The following is a 26053-nucleotide window of genomic DNA, read 5'->3' as shown; positions in this document are numbered from 1 at the left end:
CTCCGTTTCTCTCTGTCTAGGCCCCACAGTGGTGGTGGTGGTGGTGAATGGGGTCAGTTGGGGGCAAAATCCCTCTTCGAATAGTAGATAACATGGGACAAGGTATCATTCGCAAGGGTGTCCTGGCTTACATGATAAGTTCAATTTCAAAATCGCATACAGGTAAAACACAAAGCATCAAATAACACAAAACAAAACGAAAACAATACAGACCTACAAACCAATATGACATTACCCATCAAACTTAATCAATAAGAGCCAGAATGATTATTCGAACAAATATCTTAATGGGAAACTAAAATCCAATTACTCATGAGGTGCGGTGGAGCCCATCAACAAAGGATTGATGAAGGCCTCTAAAGATCACTTGCAAGGAGGCATAACAAACGAGCTGTAACCTGTGAAATTATATATTTCGGTCAGTCGCATATCCATTGCAAATATACAGAACTTGACCTACAAGCTTCTTGTGTTTTCTGCATTCTTGCCTTTGTCGAGGAGAGTAGCAACAACGCTAAAGTCTCCGCGGCACGGACTCGAATCGCCCCCTTTGTCTCTTAGCACAGCACGCTGTGAACAACGCCACCCCGATTGGTAGGCCCGTCGTAGGCCTGTGCAAATGGCCGAGCTCTTGAACTGGTCATGGTCACCAGAAATGAGAAACCCGGGACGGTATTTACGGCACTGGGGCTCCCACCGCCACCTCCCCACCACCCCCTCCCCCCATCAGAGCTAGCCAGACAGAAGTGGTGGTCACCCATCACCCGGTTTGTCAAGCGAAGAGACGTGACTACTTGATAATTAATCTCCAGTTATTCTCGGCTCAGTGAACCGTTGGACATGTTTACTTCTTTTTTGCATGCAGTTGCCTAAACACTGAAAATGTATTGGTGGTTAAAACAAAAAAAAACGATCCACTATATGGTGCATTACGGACCTGTAATCTGTGGACGATGCTTCAGTTGCGCGGAATGACATTCGCAGCTGTTTCAGCTGCCAATTATAACATTGTCATGGACGTTAATTGCACAGCTTAAATCAGCTTGGAGAGGCCCTTTCCATGAGCAGTGACTTCAGAAAGAATTTGCAGGGCTGCACCTTCTTGTCGTTGATACCTTTTACGTTATCATTACAGCTCGTCGGTGTTACATTCGCACTGGAGGTGAAGGTTAGGGTGAAATAAAGCTGTCTGACCCCAAGATTACGCACACATGACCTGTTTGACAAATGCTGATGACATTTTTTCGTTACACTTTTTTGCCACGACTACAATGTCTGCGGTAGAATTGATGTTCACATAAAAACAGTGGCTTTTTTTAAACTGAAATTGTATACGGAGTATATAGAGCTTTAATGGTGTACATATGATAAGACACTCAGCTGACGAATCATAACTTCAAGGTTCCATTATTAGTCAAGGTACCACAATTGAAAATGTAGGCATGTTCCTTTTATTCATTACACATCGTTGTCCAGAGTGGAGCGGTATGTATGTACAGTATGTATGTTGAACTTCTTTCACACCGTACGTAGCCAACCGTGTTAATCAGAGGTGCGGTGGCAGAGTGGTTAGTGCCCTGCCATGGTCGATAGGTCAACATCAGTGGCGGGTGATATATGAACTGGTACTGCCCCCCCCCCCCAATCATCCTACCCCCCCCCCCCTTCACCAACCTACACTGACGAGTGTGGTGAAGCATGCTCCAACAAACCCCACAACAGACAGTAATAGGGAGGCCTTCATGAGGAGTGGATTGACAAGGGAGTGCAGCCGGTTTATTTTTGGTTAACACGTGGCACTTTCCTGTCACAAATCTGCCACGTAAAGCGCCATTGCATCATTCAACATTGAAAAAAAACAATTCTACACGGTACGAGTTCGTTGTTGTGTGCAGGCTAGCGTGTCGAGGTTTGTTTTGAGTTGTGACTTGGGTGTATGTGTGTTGTCTAGTTTAGTTTTTATGTTGAACTTCTTTCACACCGTACGTAGCCAACTATGTTGATTGGAGGAGTGCGGGAAGGACAAGAAACTAAACGCAAAAAGCAGTTCCAAAGAAATGAGTTTTCAATCTAGATTTAAAAGTGCATAGCTCTAGTGGCTTACTAATATCAGACGGCTGCATCTAAAAGCGCGCGAAGCAGTGACCGTTTTTGTTCGGTGGCTTTCCAAAATCTGCTGCGAGGATGACCGGAGTTCGCGTGATGGTTTATGCTCCTTTATGAGATCAGCGAGGTATCGTGGTTCACTTGTGGCAAGCACTTTGTGTGGTGCAATGAGTGCGACCTTATAATGTATTAGTTCGGCAACCGGAAGTCAATGCAGCTCGGCGAGGATTGGACAGACACTGTCGGATCTTGCGAGATAAATTTTGTGGCGCACAAAATCAGCAGTGTTTCCCTGTCAAAGGAACGCTGGGGCAGCTTTCTCCACTGGTCGTCTAAAGCCTGTGGTGGAAATATCCACATTCCCGTGGTGTGTGAGGGCCAAAAGGCATTGTCAGCTCTCTTAATCTGTGTGGAAAAGTCATCTAAATGCCACGTACGGGAGCGGCGCCTCTGTCTGTCCGTAGCAGATAAAGACGGCGGCATTGGGTATACCTTTTAGCTCTTGCATTGTATGAATGTAACTACGCGTTAGTCTAATAATGAACAGAGTGCACTGCAGGATTAGTGACCTTCATTTAATGGCTGTGTAAGTAGTACACTTAATCTGCCGGAGCAGTTACCTCTGGGATGGATGTTCTTCTTACGGGGCGAAGATGTACTTTCCAGAAAGGGTCTCTGCTAGGAATTTGTGTTGTGCCTCGTGATTTAATGTTGACCTAAAGCACGTATGACTGTCAGTGGTCGATTTAGAATATGAAAATCTATAATGTGAACGGCAAAAAGAAAAACGACCCAGCTTTACGTAAAATTTTAAAACCATACTCAGGAGCTTTAATACGTGGCACTTTTGTTCGGGGTCCATTAGACAAAGGTCAGGAAATAGAGAAGCGTTCGAGATGTTGCGAGCGCAATTAAGCCATGTGGAATTGAGCAGGGCACAGCAAGTTATTGTAACTCATCTTCATCACAGTCCATGGGCAGATCGCCCCGTAGGTGTCCACTGCACATGTTGCCATTTGTTTCCACTCTCCTCTGTCCTGAGCCAATGTCTGCTCAAGTAGTGCCACATCTTTCTGGCACCAATATCTACATCGTCGTCGTCGTCATCAAGCCATTCTCTGTTAGGTCTTCCTCTCGTTCCGGTTACTTCCATTTTTCCCCGAACAGGACACTTGAGAATTTTCCTGTTGTGATCCATGCTACACGTTTATCCAAATAGTGCCAGTTTCCTTCTTATCACTGCCTGCATCATCAGGTCTTCTTCGATGTGCAACCTGATTTCCTACTTCTACATTGGTCACTTATTGGGTCCAATTTCGATTTAAAGCTTTCGTGATTGCAGGGATTCATCTTCTTGGTTCTTTCGGTAAAGTCACGTAGAAGGGAAGTAATAAAATAATAAAAATAAAACATAATACAACAATTCTCACGACGTTTCGGCCACAACGCAAGCAGCCGTCCTCAGGCGAAGAATGAAACACCACCAAGCTTGGAGCGTATATTTAAGCTGGGTTAGAGGGGGGAGGTGGGAAGAAGAGCGCCTAGACAAAATAATTTGCATATCAAGAGGAATTCAGGGTCCAGTTTAGATGCAGCATCCTTCTGAAGCAATACATTTCGAATGCCTATTGTAACTACGGAATTAATAGCGGTCACGCCATTTTTTTTATCTCAGAGAAGCCTACAAATATTCTGAAGACTTTGTCAAAGATGCTTCTGGACTGGGATGTTTGGTATGGTGGGATGAAAACTAAATTAAAAAAATCTACAGTCATCCAGATTATCGGTGACAAAATCCACGCAGTTGAGGTGGTGACACTCGAAGTTCTGCACAGATATGTTCGAGAATCCATTGCTGTACTGCCATCTTCTGTCCCGCTGCAGCCCAGGTTTCCAACACAGTGATTAATTGAAATCCAAAAATTCCTGTAAAATGATGACAGAAACATAACGCCCCCTTCATATGTGCGGCCCCAGAGGCATAAAGGCAGCCGCCGGCTGGGGTTGCCACATCTCGACTCCTCATTGAGTCGTTTTCCCAAAACAATGATACGGCCACAAGTTCAGCTCTGTCGAGCTGGTGGTTTAGACAAGGCTGAGAAGAGGCACTGGTTGGTCTCACAAGACAGGAATGCGCAAGGCATGACGGGATTCACGGCTCCCTGCTCTTTGTGAGCAGCGCACCTTTGTGTGGTGTTAAACGTAATGATGATTAGGCACCTGAATTAAAGCAGCCAAACAATATTACAGCTGGCATGGGGATAGAATGATGAATAATGAATTGTCTGCACAGAAACACGTGCAATAATATAGGCATATACATATATACAGTAGTCCAGCATTACAGCACGACCGTGCGTATATATGTGACGTGCTAAATGGTCTTAATGTTTATCGTGAAACACTGCAGCTATAAAGAGGATAAAACTTGTAATTATGTAATTTCATTTTCATACTTGGTGTATTTTACGTAATTACTTGTGAGCCTATTGTACACTTCTTAAAATATCCTTGCAAGGCAATGTGGCATGAATACGAATTAATGATTCATTTGTGGATGTTTCTCTGTTAAGAGAAAACGTTCATTCCTATGAATAATTGTTCAGCGAGCGGTGCGACCTTCAGTTTTGTAATGAAGTGACCCGTTAATTATGTTCTCGTCATCAAAAAATATAGATAAACGGAGCGTTGGCCCAGTGTTGAATTGGAATTGCTCCACCATATGGCCAAACAGCCAGGGGGCTTGTTCAGCTTACATTGTGGTAACCATATTCTTTGGGTCTTTCGGTAAAGTCACGTAGATGGGTTCAAATTAATACAAAAAAATGAACAAAAACAACGACGTTTTGATCACAACACAAGCGATCGTCCTGATGTCCTGATGACGCTCGCTTGTGTTGTGATCGAAACGACATAGTTTTTCGTTAATTTTAATTGTATTAATACGTACCAATCTACGTGACTTTACTGAAAGACCCTACGAATATGAATTCCTGCAGTCACGAAAGCTTTAAGTGAAGATTGTGGCAACCAAATACATACATTTTCAAAAAAGCCCTTTGAAGCTCAAGATAACACCTAAGATTTTTCCAGTGGAATATTTTTCGTAGCCAATCTTCGTGTGATTTGTGTGTGGGGAGCGTCAGTGTAGCAGTTGGTGCCACTGCGCTGCACCACGAACCCCAGAAAACCTACGTTTGATTCCCACTCACGGTCACCATTGACGATTATGATCTGAACCAGTGCTGGGCCTCCCCTAGATCGACTCGGCCTCAAATGAGTACTTGGTACGGTGTGTAAACATCGCCGTGAGGGAGACAAAGGCAATCGGGCACGGCGCTTGCCATACCCCCACCCCCCTTAGGGGCCGTTCATAAATGACGTCACGCACCTGGGGGGGAGGGTCAGACATTTTCGACAATGTGTGACGAGGAGGGGGGGGGTTAAGAAATGTGACGTCACATCAAAATGCACAACTTCAAATAAATATAGACAACACGTTCTACTTAATAAAATAGACTTTTTAATAAATGTGCCACATTAAATACGCACTACAATGACAATAGTTTAAAGCGATTTGAAGCATGTTTTATTTTTTTTTGGGGGGGGGGGTGCAGAGCTTTGTGACGTCATATTTGAGGGGGGGGTCTGACTTTTTGTGACGCCGTGTGACGTAATTTATGGACGGCCCCTTATACGCCATGCCCGTCTTTAATAAGTGATCCGCAATGTAACTTGCCAAACAAAAGTAGGTTTTTGTGGCTCCACGGTGGAGTTGTTTTTTTGCCGACGTGTGAACGATATTAGCAGCGTTGACATCATGGTTAGCCCTGACATACGATATGATCTCGGCAACCTGGGCGATTTCTGTCCAAACGTTGATTTAGTGTAGATTGAGCATTCAATGCGAGTGTCAACATCGGACCTGGAGGAGGCAAACACAGCTGGGTAGTTCTGCCTGTCCCATATATACTGTGAGCTTTGCCAGCCAAATGAGGCTTTTACAAACAGCACTTACTAGAACAGTTTATCCAGCCTTTGTCCTATTTGTGTGTAACTATTTACACACTGCTTAACACACTCTACCACATTACTTGTGGACCCAGGTTCAATGCCTATCCATTTTCATCTTTGGTGGTGGTTAATTGTTGTTGCTGGGGATGGATTCCTCAAAGCCAGCTCAAATTGAAGTGATTGCGAGCTCGCTAATAACCCAGTAATAATAATAAACTAAATAAAACCCAGAACAATGTCATCATTATGTTGTCCTGCCATGATAACTATGAGTGGCACATCACATTTTTGGAATGTGTTGAAGTTTTTGTCATACTGCACTGACAATAATAACAGTGAAATCAATATTGACATCGTGTTTTATGATTTAATTTGAAAGCCAATGAGACAAACTACAAAACTATATTTAATTAGTTTTTATTTTATGTTACCAGGTAAGGCCCACTGAGCTATACAGCTCTTTTTTCAGAAGCGACTTGGCCGCAAATAATATCTCAATGAAGTGGCTTATCATGTGGAAATTTATAGCAGCCAAATACTCTAAACGCATGTTTCCAAATGTGGAGGGAAAAACCCCGGAGAAAAATCTACACAACCATGGGGAGAACACGCAAACTCCAAATATGCAGCAGCAGGCATCAGGGTCGGGATCGAACCCACGTCCTACTGTATACCAGGCGAGGGAGTTAACATCTCCTAGCCACCGTGGCACCCCCTACAAATACACATTAAAAATTAATCTTAGTTTAGAGTTAATTTTCTTCACAACTTTTGCAAGATGTTATTCACAGCTTAGAATTTAAAAACTAAAGGCCGACTTGCTTTCAGCTTCAATTGAGAACTCCTGGGGCGTTATGAAGCTTTTGAGTTTTGCCGAGCTCATGTGTTTGTTTGTTTATTTGTTCACTGCCCAGGGATCACAGCTTGGGGTGAAGCAGAGTGTAAAGGGTTCCACAAAAAACCCCAAAGTAGACATTTGTCTCCTGGTGTATTACATTTCGACTTAAAGCTTTCGTGACTGCAGGGATTCATCTTCTTGGTTCTTTCGGTAAAGTCATGTAGAAGGGAAATAATAAAATAATAAAAATACTACATAATAAAATAATTCTCACGACGTTTCGGCCACAACGCAGGCAGCCGTCCTCAGGTGAAGAACAGGTCTGTCGGACGCTGTCTTTCCGACAGACCTGTTCTTCACCTGAGGACGGCTGCCTGCGTTGTGGCCGAAACGTCGTAACAATTATTTTATTATGTTTTATTTTTATTATTTTATTGTCTCCTGGTGTATTGTTTTGCAACAGTTGATCTGGAGGCAACATTTGGCTTGCTTTAGTTATTTCTAAAAACTGGTTATTGTTCTAAGACTGAATGTGGTGAGTGTATGGTCTTAGAATGGTAACCGGTCGCTTAAAAAAAAAAACGTCACATTCAATTTGGTCCTGCATTTAAATTTGCCTAAATTCCAGCTCCACCTTGCGATGAGCATTACCCTCGTACCTCCGATTACCACGGTAGGCTACGGCTACGTGCAGTGCGAAAGACATTCAACATACATACATACACACAGGCAGAGTAGGTGAGAACGTACTGCCCTCTACTTTGTGCACCGTGTTACTTAAAAGTTCAAAGTTCATTTATTAGGTATAGCCCTGTGAGCCATTCGGCTCTTGAATCGGGTGCAACCGCAACAAACAAAAAACTAAAACATGAAAAAGAAAATATCTTAAAGTGACTATGTGCAAACAGAAAATCCAAGAAAAGACAGTAAAATATTGCAGAAAAAGCACCGTACACCAACGCTGTGTGCAAAAATCCCAGTGGGATGCAAGTCAAACAACAATAACCACAAGACAACTTAGATTAAGGCCATCAGTCTAACTCTGTACTACAACAAACAAACATGGCCAAACCAAAAAACTTCGAAAATCATCAAAATAAAGCCATAAAAGCAATGAAACAGTGATCATAGGAACTGTGACCGAATTTTCACAATAAACGACGTAAACAACATGTACCACCAAAACTCTGCAGCCATAGCTGGCTGCATGAGTCACTCCACAACAGTAGGAGCATCACTTGAAGGGATGTCAAGAGGTGACTCCCTGATGTTCACTTCCGTGGGCCGTTGTCTAATGCACTAAGGGTAGCAGTGCCTCTGCAAGCGATCTCAATGGGTTATTTCATATCAATAGCCCCTTGCCTGTGTAATAAAGGTCGTTGAGGCGACTTCTGGAATCCGGTCTTTTATTCAACTTGCATTACAGCTTTCCTTCACGCTGCTGACAGGCAGCGTGAGAGGGATAGATAGAGAGAGACGCACTGCCACGTGGCAACCCGGAGCCCCGCTCACGCCCCTGACTCATCTCCCCATTGGTTGTGGCCAAAGCCAGCAGAACCAATCCTCTACTTACAGCTGTCACCTTTCCATTACGTCAGGGCCAGGCCCCTAGGCTTCCCCCCATTGGCTATAGACCAGGACCGGCAGAGCCAATCATCATGACGAGTTGTGATACGTCAGCGAGCCGGATATATCCTCACATTACACCTGGATTGAATCCAGGATCTCAGCGGTGGGGGGGGGGGGGGTTCTTAAAGTTGAGCACTGAGGGTGGTTTTATCAAATCGGTGAGAGAGAAAAAAAAAAATCTCCCGAGGTGATAATATTTCTGAACGCGTGTGAAATTCTTTCTAAAGCAACAACTAAATTGATATGGGATGTGGTTTTATAAAGGTCTGAAAAAGGTGACTGTAAAGCAGGGAAGTATTACTATGTGTAGTGATGTACTGAGACGAAACACTTTTGAGATTGTGGCCTCAAATCCCCCAGCAGGTTGTAGCTTGGAGGTGGGTTTTCCATTAGATTCCAAGAACACAGGACGAGATGTTACTATCCTTTGTGCAAGCACTTCCAAGAGTTCATGAACAGTGAGCCTGGTGAAATTTGGGGAGCGCATCGTCAGTAGTGTACTTTTTTAGGCCTGTCATTTGATTCGATCATTGGTTCTGTTTTGTCTTATTGGTATCATTTGCATCTTTTCTTATTTGTTCCACTGGTCTAAATGTAACAATGCGCGTATCATTTTCACCAGCCCTGGCCAATCCACTGCCGGATGAAGGCCTGTACAAGCCAATGCCATATCTCTCATGGCCATACGTCACAGTCCATTTCCCGCGGATATTAAGGGTTTGCCGTGTTACGTTGTGTTTGTATGTATGTTCAAGCAGTCATCCACTCGTTCCTGAGACCTGTTCGTAAGTCGGAACACGGTAATCTACCGTACGAGGCTGAGTCATTACATCTCGTGGAGGATCAGCTCAACTGAACAGAATAGTACCGCGGTTCAAATTGCAAGTCAAAGTTCGCGTCTGAAGTCGAAGTTAAAAAGTAACAAAAAATTATGGAAACTGGTTCATCAGTGTGGGTGTTCGTAAGCCGAAGACTGTCTGTATGTTGAACTTCTTTCGCACCATACATAGCCAACTGTGCTAATCGGAGGTGCGAAGGTCGTGCTTAGTGCTCTGTTCGAAAACGATGGTTGTTTTGCTCATGATTCGGAGTAGATTTTTTTCGGGTCTGGATTCATTACCAATGTGTGTTGTAAGCCCTCCTCTATCTAATGGAGTAAAGTTGTTAGGTGAAGTGCCATGCCCATTTTTATTGGTATGTTGACGATCTATCCAAATCGTACCAGTGCCTAATTGGTAAATGTCTGCCGGTTGCTCTGCAACACGCTGGTGGTGCTGAAGTAAAAATACATTGCCGCCTCTGTTCACGAGTCAAGTTTATTGTTTTAAGCCGTGTCCGGCAGAGGAAGGTGCACTACACACAGTGGCATTGTATAGTTCGCGTAATCTGACCCAGATGTCAAGTACAAGTCATAACATCATTGGCGAAAGATTGCATATTTTGTTCCTATTCATCTTGAGCCAGACATCGTAGCCCTCTTTGTTAATTCATCCAATCATACCCTGGAGTTTATTTCCATTGCTTCAATCGGAGATGGCTGATATTGGCATACACACGAAAACCATTGATTTCTACAAACGCTGTTAGGTACATTCATCGTGAGCCTTGGGGATCGATATTAATCGATGTATCAATGCAGCACACGCCTGGCGCATCTTGCGTTTCTCCGTCACAAGGCCAAAAAAACGCTTCTCGTTTGTAGCCTCTTCTTTTTTTAATGGCCCACAATTTGCTCATATGTCATATTTCCTGCATGTGCTGTCTCCTGCTGGGAAGTCCTAAGCTTTGTCAAGGGCCCCATCTACAAGAAAAGCTTAGAAGTCACTTTTTGGTGGGCTAATGGCGCCGCACATTGCTGACCACTTAGGCTCGTGGACCCACATGTAACTTCCCGACGCTTGCTAAAATGTGAAAATGCATTCCCAAGCCCTTTTTATGGGAAGGGGGTGGGGGGAGTAACGATTATGAGCACACGTCGCCAAGATAAAAATTTTGCCCCGGAGTAATCGCCAGCGTTGTTCAGAGAGGCATTTTGCATGTAAGGGGCCTCTTGCTGAAAAGAGCAACGGTGGATGGTTTTATTAGTCGTGCGCAAAGATCACCTCGAATACAATATGAACATCTTAATAAAATGATACAAATGTACATCAACGCGAGTACAATATGAATATCTTAATTAAATGCATAAAAATGTACAACGCTCAATACAAAACAGGCATAGGGGTGAGTAATTACAATGCGTTAATGTAGAGAGCTTTTCTAGACACGGCACGTGCAGAACACCGGCGCCAAATGAAATTGAAGAAGCGGCCAATAATGGACACAAGTGTGACAACTTGAGAAGTAAATGAACGGTTATAACTTCGATTATTTACCCGCTGAAGACTTGGCCAGAGTCCTCGAGACTCGTTTTCAGGTGGGGTGCCCCCCACCACCGCTGCATCAGGATGTTTGGCCAGTGTCACCCTCGAGTCTTTGACAAGGGGAGAGAGAGAACCCACCACGCATGCGTGCGACAGGGCAGCGCTCACTCCGCCAGTTTCTGGTCATCTTCTTGGTTCTTTCGTTAAAGTCACGTAGAATGGAAATAATAAAGTAATAAAAATTAAACATAATGAAATATATAATATTATTTTATTATATATAAAATAAAAAAAATAAAACATAACAAATATAAGATATTATATTATTTTATTATATTATTTTATTATGTTTTATTTTTGTTATTTTATTATTTCCATTCTACGTGACTTTACCGAAAGAACCAAGAAGATGAATCCCTGCAGTCACGAAAGCTTTAAATCGAGCTTCTTGTCATTTCGCAGCTACAACGCAACGCCAACGCATGGCGAGCCAAGACCCCGATGATCAACCATCCAAGTATTGACCAGGCTGTACTCTGCTTCGCTTGCGAGGTCAACATTAAAAAAAATGTTGCTTGGGTGGTAAAGAATTAAGACGCCGTTACATTGCTGTCACCTGATGAAGCTGGTTGTTGTAATCGCCACGGAAAACGTCACGGTAACCGAATTGTAAACGTTGTCGGTTTTCTCTCGGATACATCCGTGTGCTGAAGTAGTGACTAATTGTCACGTTTTGTTTCCATGGCAAACCTTTCTAATTGGCTGTGTCGGGTGGTGGTTAACTTTAAGTACACATTCATATTTACACGATCTAACCCAATTTTTTGGAATGGATAAAAATAATAGTATGCCAAACGAAACAATTTATTTTTATTTTTCAATTCACATTCATAAACATGTGTTCAGAGTATCTGGTTGCTATATATTTCCACGTGATATAAGCCACTTTTGTTAGCCAGGTCGCTTCTAAAAAATAGCTACGTAGCTTCGGTGTGCCTGACCTGGTTACGAAATAAAATAAAATACACTCTTTTCAAAGCGATGTCACAGTGTGTATGTTTACAGGCAGCAACAGCAGCAGTGTCCTCTCGCAAAATCCCGCAACCCTAAATACGTATGGGCAGTAAAGATTGCAACAGACAATCCCCTGCACTCTCCTCTCTCCGGTGAACTGAAACCTAGCCCCACTGATCAATGGATATCTCATTGTGAGAGCATCCACCAATTAAGGTGGGAGTCTGCCCGTGAAATCTCGACACCAATGTTTCCCAAGAACGAGAAAGCTGCCGTAAATATGCTGTGTTGGAAGCAATTTTGGCCAACGTGACTCAAAAATAAAATTGACTGCACGTTCCTGGATTTACGGCTGTGCTGTCCCGTGCACTAAGCCTGGCTGCTTTAGACGGCTAGAATGTGGAATATCCAACATCTGCACTTCATGAGTGCATCTGCTCTATTTCAACAAAGTTTTTTTCTCCCACTCTTTGCTATTTTTCTTGCCAGCCGTACTATGCCTAAGAGAAAAAAAATGAGCCGGTGTTGCTGGCTATTTTTGCACAATGGCATCCGTAGTGAAAAAAATAATAATACACGGCAGTGAATTCCCTTGCCTTTTTGTACGCCCGGTGTTTGCACGTGATTCAGGGAATATTGTATTATTTGTACATTGCTGTACTGGTCGAATATTACTTTGAGCGGTTCGAATTTTAACCGAGGTGAATGAGCACAGAGATTTCGAATACATAATGGACGTGCTCACACATGCTATCCCTACGCGTATCAGGTATTGCAACTCTTAACACTTTTTGAAACTAGCTTGAAATCATATATTTATTCATTGGCTTTCCCCGTAGCTTGTTTGGATTCACCTCGACCGTGAGTGCAATTGGTATTGACTACCAGAGGTGGGACAAAGTCATTGTTATGCAAGTCCAAGTCGAGTCGCAAGTCATCAAATTCATGACTCGAGTCTGACTCGAGTCCAAGTCACATGACTCGAGTCCACATCTCATAGGTGGGACAAAGTCATTGTTATGCAAGTCCAAGTCGAGTCGCAAGTCATCAAATTCATGACTCGAGTCTGACTCGAGTCCAAGTCACATGACTCGAGTCCACACCTCTGTTGACTACTATCGCCGTTTGTTCATCATGTTATGTCTATTGCGAGTGTCGTTAGCATTATCGTTATTACTATTATCAGCTTACACTGGTCAACACACTTTTTCTGGCATAAGGTATTCCAACGATTTTAAGGTAATTTTGGGGTGCTGATTCCAAATCTGGCATCAGTTTTTGTCTATCACATCAGGTTTTTGAGATATAAAATATTACATTTTCAATAACTGCAGAAGAAAAATATTAAATAAATGTGGATATCTACATAAAATGATATTATAAACACACTATCCTAAAATACAGCACCATATTTTAACACTAAAGCAGTTACTGACTCACAACAACTTGCAATCATAAGTGACAGAGTTAATTTCGGGTAAAATAGTAAAATCAATGAAAATGAGGTATGCCGATAGCATAAAAATGAGATGTGATAGAGCAAATCTGATATCAGATTTGGAATCAGCACCCTGAAATTAGTCTAAAACAGCTGCAAAAGTCCAGGCCAGAAAAAAAAATTTTTATTGACCAATGTTATTGCTGTATTTAGATTGGGTTTACTCTGTAGTTGTGGGTGTAGGTTTTGTTTGTACAGTGCCTTTAAGATATTTAGATATGAAAGGCGCTTTATAAAAACAGAGACCATTATCATTAAGTAATGGGCACCGTCGCTCACCTTTTATGGAGAGTGAGCACCCATGTTGTTAGGTGCCCCTAACCGCTCCACTTTTTCACCTTGGTAAAACCGGAGGATTGCGAATCGAACGACGCATTGGGCTCTCGGGATCGTAGTGATTAAGGTGAAAACAGATGCCGTTTCTATTAAAACCACGCATAGAGAGAGGGGCATCCAACCACAGTGGTGCAAAGGTTCGTACGACGGACTTGCAATCCAGGGGTTTGATTTATTCTCCCAGGGCAAAATAATCTAAAATAAAACAAATCACGACGTTTCGATCGCAACACAAGCAATCATCATCAGGTGGAGAGAGCTGCCGTGGCAAGAGGTTATATAGGTAGGAAGGGGGGAGGAGCAAGAGGGGAGTGAGAGAGAGAGGGGGGTGTGGGGTAGGGCCGCGTGAGCGCTTGGGGAAGAGGACGCGAGGCTGGGGGAGGAAGTGGGCGGGGCTAGAAGTGGGAAGCTGAGTGTGGACACGGGGGGAGGGAAACAGAAAAAAGTGCTAGTAGACCGGAGGAGCAAGGGGAGAGAGAGGGGGGGGGGAACAATGGGGCCGACTCCCCCGACCGCGTGTCGTTTGGCATGGTGCTTTGAGAAGCTTCTGCAAGAATCTTCAGAACCTGAAGAAGCTCCCGGAACGTGGAGCGAAACGTCAAGACGTCCTCCCAAACACGCACATCGACCAGAAAAAAAACGCACACGCCCAGAGGGCTACGACTGCTGCCGCCATTACGCAGGGCAAACAAGCAGTAGCCCTCCAACTGCTCCGTGAATTTTCCCCCTTTCCATCCTGAAGCCACCCATCCAAACACGAGAGGCCGTGCTGGTACACCGCATGGGGCTGGGGACTTTTAACGTTGATTTGTGGGATTGCCAAACGGAGACGAGAAAAGTCGGTCTCGAGGTGCATGGGGCAGCGGAGCGAGAATGAAGCCTTTCCTGTCTGCCTGGGGGGCGAATGGCCTACGAAATATCACAGTGGAACTCCTCGCTATCGATCGAAAAGTGCCGCCGCCGTGTTTGTAGTGGGAGACCTGCAACTGCTTTAATCGTTACTCAAACAGTTTTAAGCACCCCTGGTGTGTATACGAGGATTAGTGCTTTGGGGGAATCTCAGTTAACGGAACTATTGGGCTGTACCAACTCTGCTAGGATTGGTGGGGGCAGCGGGAGGGGGTGGGCTTGGAGGCATCCAGCGGATGTTCGCAACGACGTAGGAATATTAAATGCACAGCGAATTTACGGAGTATTTACGGAGTAAGCCGCAGTCATGGTTGGATTTGCCGAACCAGGGCAATTAATCAGTAATGCGATGGCTTCGAGAGTAGTTAAAAGATCATTGATGGAATATTCAAACGGGATGTATTGGGAGTGGGGGTAGGGGTGGGTGGATAGAAAATTAACCACCAATCCCCCCCCCTGCCCTCTTCCACCGCTTGAATAAAACATGGTGCAGCCTGCATTTAACTCACAAGCACGTGCCTGGCTTAATAATAAAGATTACTGTGGGGTTTGCAGTTGACAGCATTCATCTACGGTGACTAATGTTCAACTTCAGTTCTCGCACCTGCCACAGTTCAGCCTTCCAAGTCTGTCAATCTATCCTATTCATATGTAGATAGGGTGGTGTGCATTTGCGTGTATTTCCCGATTGCAAGCTTGAAAAGTTGATCTTGGGAGGAGTGGAGTGAAAAAAGGAGTGGACAAAACCGAGGGACCAGCCCCTTTTGCAATTGCCCCTAAGCACAGGACATTTGATTCTATGGCAGCTGTCCATATCATACAGAGCCCGTACTTGTACGTGTGCATCGCACCGTACGTGGCCAACTAGTGTGAATTGGAGGTGCGGGGGAAGGAGAGCAAAATAAACACAGAGTGTGCAGCTCAAATGCAACCTTGGAAATTCGTCCAGGGCTAAAACCTACAAGCGCGCGGGCTATCTCCATGCAAGCGGAAAATGCCACCAAAGCGACACAGCACATGCACTGATGGCCATGGTGACACAGCCCAGGGTTGCCTTGGGTGTTAGCTTGTCGCAAAGCTTTCACGGTTAGAATCTTATAGGCCGCCCTGTTTAATACTGCGGTGTGTGTGTGTTGACCGCTAAAAAAATTACTACACGCCGTCTGCTTCACAGTGGATGTTAAAGATCCCGTGACAGTCATTCGCAGACGTGGGACCATTGTGTTCTGGTGGTGTCCATGGTGCCGATTTGCTTAGTTTATAAATTAACTATTACCCCCCCCCCCCGCCCCCCCAAATTACTCAAATTAAAACCCACGCAGAAAAGCGTTGCCCTGTAGCTGCGGAAAAAAAAAAGGGAGTCGAAAGCCTGGGCGGCGAAGCTTCCCTGGAACGAACGAGAACATTTTAAGTAGATAAATAAATGCCGCCCAAGTGTTGGCCATCATGAAAAGGGCAGTGAGATGTCAGTGCACCGCACGTTGCTCATTGGTCATCGTCAGGGAGGGAGCGCCTGCTACCATGGCAACTAATTTGATGATGCCGGATTTGGCATTACGCCGATCAATCTAAGGATGGGTATTTGTTTTGCTTTCCCTTCCACTCCCTCACATGCTTCTTGTTTAATCCATTCTACTTGTGCTATCAACCCAATTGATTTTGTGCGAGTACACACTATTTCATTTTTAACAGGCATTTTAGAAAATCCAGGAAACAAATGGAAACCACTGATTTAGCTATTTCTTGTCTGTATTTTTGACTCTTCAACTCTATTTAAATCTGGCCTAAGGGCCCCATTCCTTCTCCATTGCATACAATTGATTTTCCATCATTTTCCATTTGCCATCGGCCTCCCATCACACCAGCTCTTATCCACATTTTTTAAAGAAATCTGGTTATCCCACAAATCAGGCTTAAAATGTTCAATTTTTCTACAACTCCACAATGTCCAAAGATGAATTTGTTATTTGAAGTCATAAATTGAAAAAAAAAACAGTTGAAAATGTCTACCCAGTAGTATACTGTAAATGAGTACCGTACGCCATTGGTTTCGATCTCTCAGCACTGCAGTTAAACCAATGGTGCAGGTTTCAAAAATCCCACCGTCATTGTCCACCCCTCGGTAGGAATGGGCACACCACAGACGATTGGTAGGTCACGTGCAGTGGGATGAAGTGTGGATACTCCCAGCACTTCAAAAATGTCCAGCCACCATGAAATTAGTTGGGCGCCGTGGTGGCCAAATGTTAACTACCCCACCTGGTATGCAGGAGGTTGTGGGTTCGATTCCAACTGATGCCTGTATATTTGGACTTTCCATGTTCTCTCACCGTGGTCACGTAGATTTTCCCGTGCTTTTTCCCCTCCACATTTAGAATCAACGTACATTTAGAGTATTTGGCCGCTTTTCATTTCCACGTGATAAGCCACTTCGTTGAGCTATCATTTGTGGCCAGGTCGCTTCTGAATGAGAGCCACGCAGCTCTGTGAGCCCTTAAGTGACAGATCTGTCACCTGAGGACGGCTGCTTGCGTTATGGCCGAAACGTCGTGAGAATTATTTTATTATGTTTTATTTTTATTATTTTATTATTTCCCTTCTACGTGACTTTACCGAAAGAACCAAGAAGATGAATCCCTGCAGTCACGAAAGCTTTAAATCGAAATTTAAATGTTTAAATAATTCAAAAGGGTAAAATCCCCTCCTGGAGGATGCTCCTTTGAGTAGAGGCTCTCCTGCTAGCAGTGGCGTCTGTAAGCAATTGGAGGGCCGCACTTTTACCATTTTCAGTTTGAGTGAACATCCAGACTTCTTGGCCTCTCCCACTTGGCCAACAGCGCTCTGGGCAGCGTTACGAACTCTGGCAGCGAGCAAGTGCTCAATGTCACCTCTTGCCAGAGAAGGCCCCATTATTTATTCTCAGGTCACTTTAAGAGTTATCTAATCGACAACTGTCGTGGCACAATGTTTTATTTGCCCAGCAAACGATTTGAGAAGTCGCATTAAAAAAAAGAATGGCTGTCTAAAATATATCCGCAGACGAATACCTTGATAGAGGTCTTTGGGTTAGATCGCTTAAATATAAATGTGTCGTGAAACCCGTCACCACCCGACACAGCCAATTAGTAAGGTTTGTCACGAAAACAAAAACTGCCCATTCCTTACTAATTCAGCACACCGGTGTGTTGGAGAGTAAACCCGCAACATTTACCATTCGAGTACTTAGATCGCGTAAATATAAATGTGCCGTTAAAACCGCTATAAATGTTGTGGGTTTACTCTCCAACGCACCGTGTGCTGTACTAGTAACAAATTGGCATGTTTTGTTTACATAACAAACCTTACAAATTGGTTGTGTCGGGTGGTGGCGGGTTTAACGACACATTTATATTCACGCGATCTAACCGAAAATATATTATGGATAATATCCTTACTACATGTTAAACTGAGCACCTGTTTGCAGACCAGGTTCTGAAGCACCTTGGCCCAAAAGGGCACCCAAGGGCACTCAGTGCTCCGAGATACCCCAGCATGTAGGAGGGCACTAAATCCAAAACAAATGTTATATCATTCTTGAATGTCAAAGCAGGTGGCAAACCATGTGAAGCATGATGGGTTATAGTAGTAGGTTTTTACCCTTTCAACTGGTACAAAAACTGACACCTCTATACAAGGCATCATGTTTGCAATAACCACAACACAAGCAGTCAAAATGCAAACAAAAATTAACAACTCTGATGATGATAATGATATGCACTGCCCTTGAAGTTGATTGGTCCACACTCGAGACAGCTTTTCTTAGAGCCTAGTCTCCATTGGTGTTGGACCAGATGACGCCAAAAGGCGTACAACTCAAAGACAGCGCACTATCAGAGTATTGAGAGCTCGGGGTAAGCATTTACACTATGAGACATCTCCTTTACCAGTAGCAAAATATAGTAGTAGGTTTTTACCCTTTCAACTGGTACAAAAACTGACAAACAAAAAGAAACAACTCTGATGATGTGCAGTGCATATCATTATCATCATCAGAGTTGTTTCTTTTTGTTTGCATTTTGACTGCTTGTGTTGTGGTTATTGCAAACATGATGCCTTGTATAAAGGTGTCAGTTTTTGTACCAGTTGAAAGGGTAAAAACCTACTACTATATTTTGCCACTGGTAAAGGAGATGTCTCATAGCATAATGATGGGTTATTTTGTGTAGACATTGTTGATACGTAAAGACAGGTGATCAATTTATAGATACCCCATGAAAAATAATTGAAACACGCTCCAGAGGAAACAACATTATTATTCCAAGCCTCTGAATGTATGCCACCAAATTGAATACACTCATTACATCTTCTAAGAGTTTGCTGATACACTTTGCCCAACGTAAATAACTTCCCCCGTGCCTTTTTTAATTGAATTCATACCATGCCGCACTTTGTCATTCAAAATGTGAACTTCACTTCACCAGATGGGTCCCGGAGTTCACTGCAATACTCGTTCACCTGAACAGCAGGGCCTAAGTGCATGGCAAAGGGCAGCAATTGAGGGTTTGCGTCTGCGTCATCTACGATAGCACGCCATTTTTCTTCTTCTTGGTTCTTTCGGTAAAGTCACGTAGAAGGGAAATAATAAAATAATAAAAATAAAACATAATAAAATAATTCTCACGACGTTTCGGCCACAACACAAGCAGCCGTCCTCAGGTGAAGACCAGGTCTGTCGGGGAGACAGCTGCTTGAGTTGTGGCCGAAACGTCGTGAGAATTATTTTATTATGTTTTATTTGTATTATTTTATTATTTCCCTTATACGTGACTTTACCGAAAGAACCAAGAAGATGAATCCCTGCAGTCACGAAAGCTTTAAATCGAAATTTAGCACGCCATTTGGCGACGCCGCATTTGCGCAGTGGAGCACAAATAACGTCAAGAAAAAAAAAATTCCACGCAAATCATCGGTGACACTGCTTGGCCTGTCTTGAAAAAATATATGAAAGACAACATTTTGGGGGCAAGAGCCCTTCTTCATAGTACATAGAAAGTGTATAATAATAATAATAACGGCAATAAAGTGCTGGAGACCGCACTTTACTCCATGGGGCCTGATGAGAATTACATTTAAGAAACATTCTGACGGATTAATTACTTGGAAATTTTGAATGCATTTTCCCTTGATTGTTGTTCCAGCCCATTTAGTCTTTCACGTCGTGTGTTTTTTTTTTCTAATGTGTTAATCGTTTCAACATCCGTTAATTGTTTTGACCTGTTTTAAATCTAAGTGTTATTGCTTCGAATCTTGCTGCGCAGTTTTTTTTTTTCCTTTTAATTCTTCGCATTTGCTTTTGTGTGCGACGACGGGGGAGTCCCGATAAACATGGAACGTTGAGCCAACGTTGAGCCAACGTTGGCCCAACGATTAGACGACAGTCCAGCATTGGCCCAATGTGGCATGCCTACTGGAGTGGCAGTTTGTCGTGCACTACTGCGCCTTAAGCCCGGTGGCTTCTTGAGTTCAATTCCTGGACATGACTAACATCACTCGTCAGTAATATTGCAACCAGACCTGATCCCCTCTTACCAGCCGGCACTGACCATCAGGGTATGTTCAAACAACCCCCACGATATACATAGTATGGGTTGGAGGTCTGTATATTGTTACATGGGTTTCATAATTCAGGCCTCTCTTGAAAAATAGACTTGTGTCAATGGGGCTTACATTGGTTGAAATACCAGCTTTGACTCACCGACTGACATTATAAAGACAAAAGGAACGAGTGGCGATGGTAATGAAGAGTGTGTTCAGCCTCCGCATGTGGCACGTATGAGAGGTGGAAGCAACACAAAATAACCATCGCACACACCTGCTGTGGAGAGCTCCCTTTTTTGAATAGGCCTGCAAATGTCAGCGCGAAACCCATTAGCAAAGGGAATGAGGTCAAGGCGCAGCCCTGCAATTGCTTTTGCTCGTGCCGCTGCTGGCAGAAGGGCCTTCGCTCGAAGAAATTCGATTTGCACGGTAGGCTACATCCGGTGCGAAAGAAGTTCAACATGCATATACACGTACAATAGACCATGTTAACCAGATGTGCTGAAAGTGGCAACCAATTTAAGCCCCATTGACACAAGTCCACCGCAAGCGACCTGCCGTTCGACTAAAAAATGCGTTCTACTCATTCATGCTGCTGCGGGTACAGAGGGGGTGGGATTGAGAAAACTCATATAGACAGCCATATAAGCAGAGACAGATATCACAGAGATACATAGAGAGAGAGAGAGAGACGTACATAGGCACACAACTCGCCCATTTAAATTTCGATTTAAAGCTTTCGTGACTGCAGGGATTCATCTTCTTGGTTCTTTCGGTAAAGTCACGTAGAATGGAAATAATAAAATAATAAAAATAAAACATAGTAAAATAATTCTCACGACGTTTCGGCCACAACGCAAGCAGCCGTCCTCAGGTGGAGAGCAGGTCTGTCGAGTAGAAAGTCTGAACTCTGCCATTGTTTTTTACTGCCGCGCCAGAAGCTGGAATTGAACTGGGATTGCAAGCCTGGTGTGCGAACTATTACACCACCGGCAGGCAGCCTCCCCCTCGGAAGGTAGGAGTGGCAAATAATAAAAGACTCAGAAGGTAACAGCTTAAAAAAAAACCTACATCAAAACGCTTGCACGTTTACCGTTCACCGAGCACGCAACGAGTGCCCCCCACTGGAAAAAAAGAGCTTCGTGGCTCATTGGATTTCTCCAGGATACAATAAAGAGTCTTGATTCTAAACCCATGCACGGCCATGAAGTGCGTGCATGGGTTTAGTTGTTTCAGTTTCACCAGTCGTCGTAAGCTGCTTTCGATTCAAAACAAGGTGCACCTTTAAAAAAATCCGCGCCCGCCAGAATCAGCGCCTGCGATTCACTGTTTGCACCGGACCGCCCGAAGTGTCGTTACCACATTGTGAAATAATCAATGAAGAATGAAATGCTTCACTTTTTAATTCCGTGCGAGCCCATTGAGAGAGTGAGTGAGTGCCTCTTTTGTGAAAGGGTTTTTTTGTTGTTGGCGTGGTAAATAAATAATAACGCCCATAGCAACCGCTGTGTAAACACTGTATGTGGGTCGGGCTTGGTAGCCGGAGGTCAAAGAGGGGAGGGAGATTGGGGGAGGGATGGGACGAGGTGGGGGCATGCAGTTTATAATCTGTATAATGAGCTAGTCAGTATTAGGGTGGCGAGATATTAACTACCTCGCCTGGTGTGCAGTAGGTTGTGGGTTTGATCCCAATCCTGTATATTTGGAGTTTGCGCGTCACGTGGCTTTATCTCCGGGTCCTCCGTTTTTTTTAACCCTCCCCGTTTTGAAACGTGCATTTAGAGGGTCTAGCTGCAATACATTTACACACGCGACAAGCCACTAAGTTGGGATATCATTTGTGGCCAGGTCGCTTCCGAAAAAGAGCTCCGGAGCTCAGTGGAGCCTTACCTGGTAAAATAAAAAAAATATCTATACTATATCACTCTCTGTAGTTAACAAGGATTTTATTTTCCCGAGTGGGGTCAGGCCCCACCAGCGCCTAATGACAAGCAACCACTGATGCTTGTGATTTACTTGAGAGCTCAAGGTCCATGCTATTTCACACTTCTAGGTTTTACGCGTTACGGTTATTCCTACCGGCGGTAAATCATATTTCCGTCCGCTTCACCGTCCGTCTGAGAATACTGAATAAAAGCCACAAACCTTCCCAGACCAATTACTAAGAAGAAACCTGCCACGTATTTAACTTCCCCATGCCAGGTCCCAGATATGTATAGGTTTTTTTTTTTTGGGGGGGGGGGTGTGAAATTATAATAATTTCAAACTAATTTTCAGTGGAAAAAAAGGAATAATTTGTGTCATTGTGGAGAAAATAAATAACAAAACAAATGAGCAGACAACTAATTATCCGTCTCTCGCAAACAAAAATAAAAGCACTAATTACAAAACCCCATCAGCCGCGTGGTCTTCTGGGAGTGTATCATTTCAGCAGCATTGTTTTCAAGACAAACTGGAGTGGTTTTGACATGCAGTGTCTCATCAGCAGATTCAGGCTCGCTTAAATGAACGTTGGTGAACTGCCGATTGTATAGACAAAGACGCTTTACTGTATGGGTTTACCCATTAAACTGCATTGTCTTGCAATTTGTGCTTTAGATTGCATGCAGGGGGGGGTGTAATAACGCGCGTGCGTGAGCTGCATGGAATTTATCCACGCACGCATTGATTTTTTTAATGCTTAAATCCCATAATGCAGTTGTTCTCGCAGTCCCCCCCCCCCCCGTACCATGGGTGGGTCCGTGACGTTCCCCCAGGCAGTCCGCAACGCTGTGATGCAAATGCAGGTTGATCCGGACAATAATGACAACGTTTCTACCTTTCGGTTTGAACATTAATAAGCATTTTACTCATGATAGTGAATACAAAAAATTAAGTTAGCTAAACTAACCTGATTAAATCCCCCCCCCCCCCTCCCCTAAAAAAAAGTTTCAGCTGCGTATAAAAAATATACGTTCCAGTAGTATGAATGATGTTGTATTAGTGGTATTTAGAGAGATAAGTGAATGCGTTTTGTCACCAGGGGTTTGGGGGGGGCGGTGTGGGAGCCGCGTGCTGAGTGGTCCACAGGACAATTTTTTTGTGAAGAAACACACCGCCGTAATGTGACGGAAGGCCCCCTTCTTGAACTGGCTCGTCATCTCGTTTAAACCCGCGTGGGCCGAGTTCGGCATTGAATGCCATGGAGATTTTTCCTTTCGTTGAACATTTGGGGGCGGCACTTGGCTGGACATGCGGTGCCCTGTGCGTACGTGCAACGCTCTGCTCCTGTTTCCTCGAGGTGGACAAAGGAAATTAGACTTTTGAAGAGTTGGAATCAGGCGTGCTTGTGTGTGTATTGTCATTCGTATTATACTGGTGGGAGGGGCTGGGTGGGGAGGGGCTGGGTGGGGAGGGTGGGGAGGGGCTGGGTGGGGAGGGTGGGGAGGGGCTGGGTGGGGAGGATGGGGAGGGGCTGGGTGGGGAGGGGAGGGTGGGGCTGGGTGGGGGGTGGGAGGGGTGGGGCTGGGTGGGGAGGGGCTGGTTACCCCGTGGTGCCCTTATAAAACTCAACGTTTAACCTACTCACGCCGGCTTGTGCCCGCCCTCACAGTCGGGCATATTTGCGGAATACACCACGCCGCCGTTGACCCTGGCCTTTGACCGAGCAACCCAACGTTCCTACTAGCTCCCTCCGCAGGAATGTGTTTATCGTCGTTGATGATATTTAAACTCTTATAACGTTACGTGGCGTGGTCTCTCGGGAAGAGATTATCCAGTCTGCTGCTATCGATATCAAGTCAGAGTGTCTTCCCTGCCAGTGAACTGGCCGCCTGTGAAAAAGAGCATCTTAGTTCATTGGATTTCTCCAGGATTAATAAACATTTTGAATCTGATTCTGAACAAGGGGGGGGGGGGGGGCTGGAGCTCATCTACATTGGAAGCTCTGAGCCAGTACTGCAAATGACACCTCTCTGCCTGGAGCCAGCCTATTTATCATATTATTGCTGTGAAACTATATAACACGATTTTATAATAATTTGGTAATATTTCCAAAAAAGGTACCATCAATGGATAAAACTGCGTAGGTTTTTAGCAGTTATGCTGTGTCGTTATTTCCAGCTGTCTTTCTTCGGGTTGTACCGCGTGTTGCTCGGCACGACGTCCGACGTTTCTTTCCGCTTGCCGGGAGTTTCTACGCTTGCCTAGCAATCGCCGAAGAAGCTCTACCTATTACGATGGGGGGTTGGAGTGGCGGCGCACTGGTTTGCACACTCGCCACGAACCCGGCGACTTCATGTTCATAATCAGCCACGGCCACCATCAACGGCAAGGGGAGTGATATCTCAACTGGTCCTGGGCCCCCATTATCACCAAAATTGTACTAACCATTGTGGTGAAGTACGGTTGATCAGCCCCCATGTATGTATGTATGTTGAACTTCTTTTGCCGAGTCCGTGGCCAACTATGCACATCGAAGGGAGGCTTTATGGCTGTAAATTGTTAGCATTTATTTTCTATTGTAAACTATGAAAAGCACATTTTCGTTCATTACCGGAACGTTCTATACGGATTTGGGTTTGAACACCCCCCCCCTTTCCCATTCGTCACTTGAAAAAAGAAAATTGCTTTGAACATGAGTCAGGCAGTGCAGTACGCGAAAGCTTATTTTAAAAGTCCGGTTGGATCATCTTCAGAGCAGAAACAAATTAAGCAAAGAGCATTCGAGAAGGGAGTAATTTCAGTGCTGTGTGCCACAGACGGGCATGTTGGCATTAGAGGAAAAGTCAATATACTTCCGAGTGCAGACGTGTGTAGTTTTCGTAATAGGCTCGCTGAGTCTGGTGGCGTGTTGTGTGTCCGGAGTTTAACGACTAATTTCTGATTCCCTCGCGGAAGCAATCTGCAACCGTTTTAGCCAGATCTGAGTATTTATTTTACTTGTTGTATTTAATAGGGCTTGTGGAAATCATTCATTTTATATTCAGGACCTCCGACTGGCGGTTAAACACTTAACTTGGGCTGGCTGCAATATCAAAATAAATATTATAAAATTATATTTCTTGTGTTCGCCGTGACTTATTTTGCTCGTATTTTATTATTTTTCCTTATATCAACTTTGCAGACTTTTTTATGCCGTTATTCAATCATATCCTGCAGTTCGTTGACTGGTTGTTGTAACGATCCGTCGGCAAAATAGCAGATGGTTATTCCGATGCAAATTTCGTGACGAATGTTTTCTACCGTCACTGTGAATAGCCTTGGTGTGAACCGCATCTACTTGTCTGAATTTTTTGCTGGTGTGTACAATGACTCATCTACTTACGAACACTCGACTCACGAACTTTCAAAGATACGAAGAAACCTGTCCAGTTGCCTGTTCGGAACAAGAGTCGTAAGTTCAACTGCCGTGCAATAGATGGCGGTGGTGGAATCTACATCTGCAGAACGTGAAGAACCAGTGGCTTCTACATCTACAGGAGATTATACACATTTTAAAGCCATTCCCCGTGTTTAGTGTACATATGCTGTACAACGTGTTTTTCATCAACAGGAGTAAAGTTGGACTTACAAATAAATCGACTTACAAACAGACCTCTCCAAACCTAACTGGTTCGTAAGTAGATGAGTCCGTTTATTATCTTTCTTGCTTCATGCAATCTCAACGTGGGTGTTTCGTAGTGATAAGTTGGGTTTCATAATAACAATATTAAATACTTTATTCATATTTTATTTGCATTACCTTTAACTGACTGCATTTGTTCTCCACCAAATTAAATGCCTCCTTTT

The 26053-nt window shown here is 44.1% G+C and overlaps 1 protein-coding gene across 2 annotated transcripts in view; it reads left to right on the top strand.

The window, feature by feature from the left end:
• Window positions 1–26053, top strand: part of LOC144947350 (membrane-associated guanylate kinase, WW and PDZ domain-containing protein 1-like) — a 320338-nt gene that overhangs the window by 86116 nt on the left and 208169 nt on the right. The window lies entirely within an intron of this gene.

This window comes from Lampetra fluviatilis, chromosome 44 (assembly GCF_964198595.1).
Source record: "Lampetra fluviatilis chromosome 44, kcLamFluv1.1, whole genome shotgun sequence".
In the NCBI taxonomy this organism is placed as follows: Eukaryota; Metazoa; Chordata; class Hyperoartia; order Petromyzontiformes; family Petromyzontidae; genus Lampetra; species Lampetra fluviatilis.
This window is presented reverse-complemented; position numbering and strand designations above follow the sequence as displayed.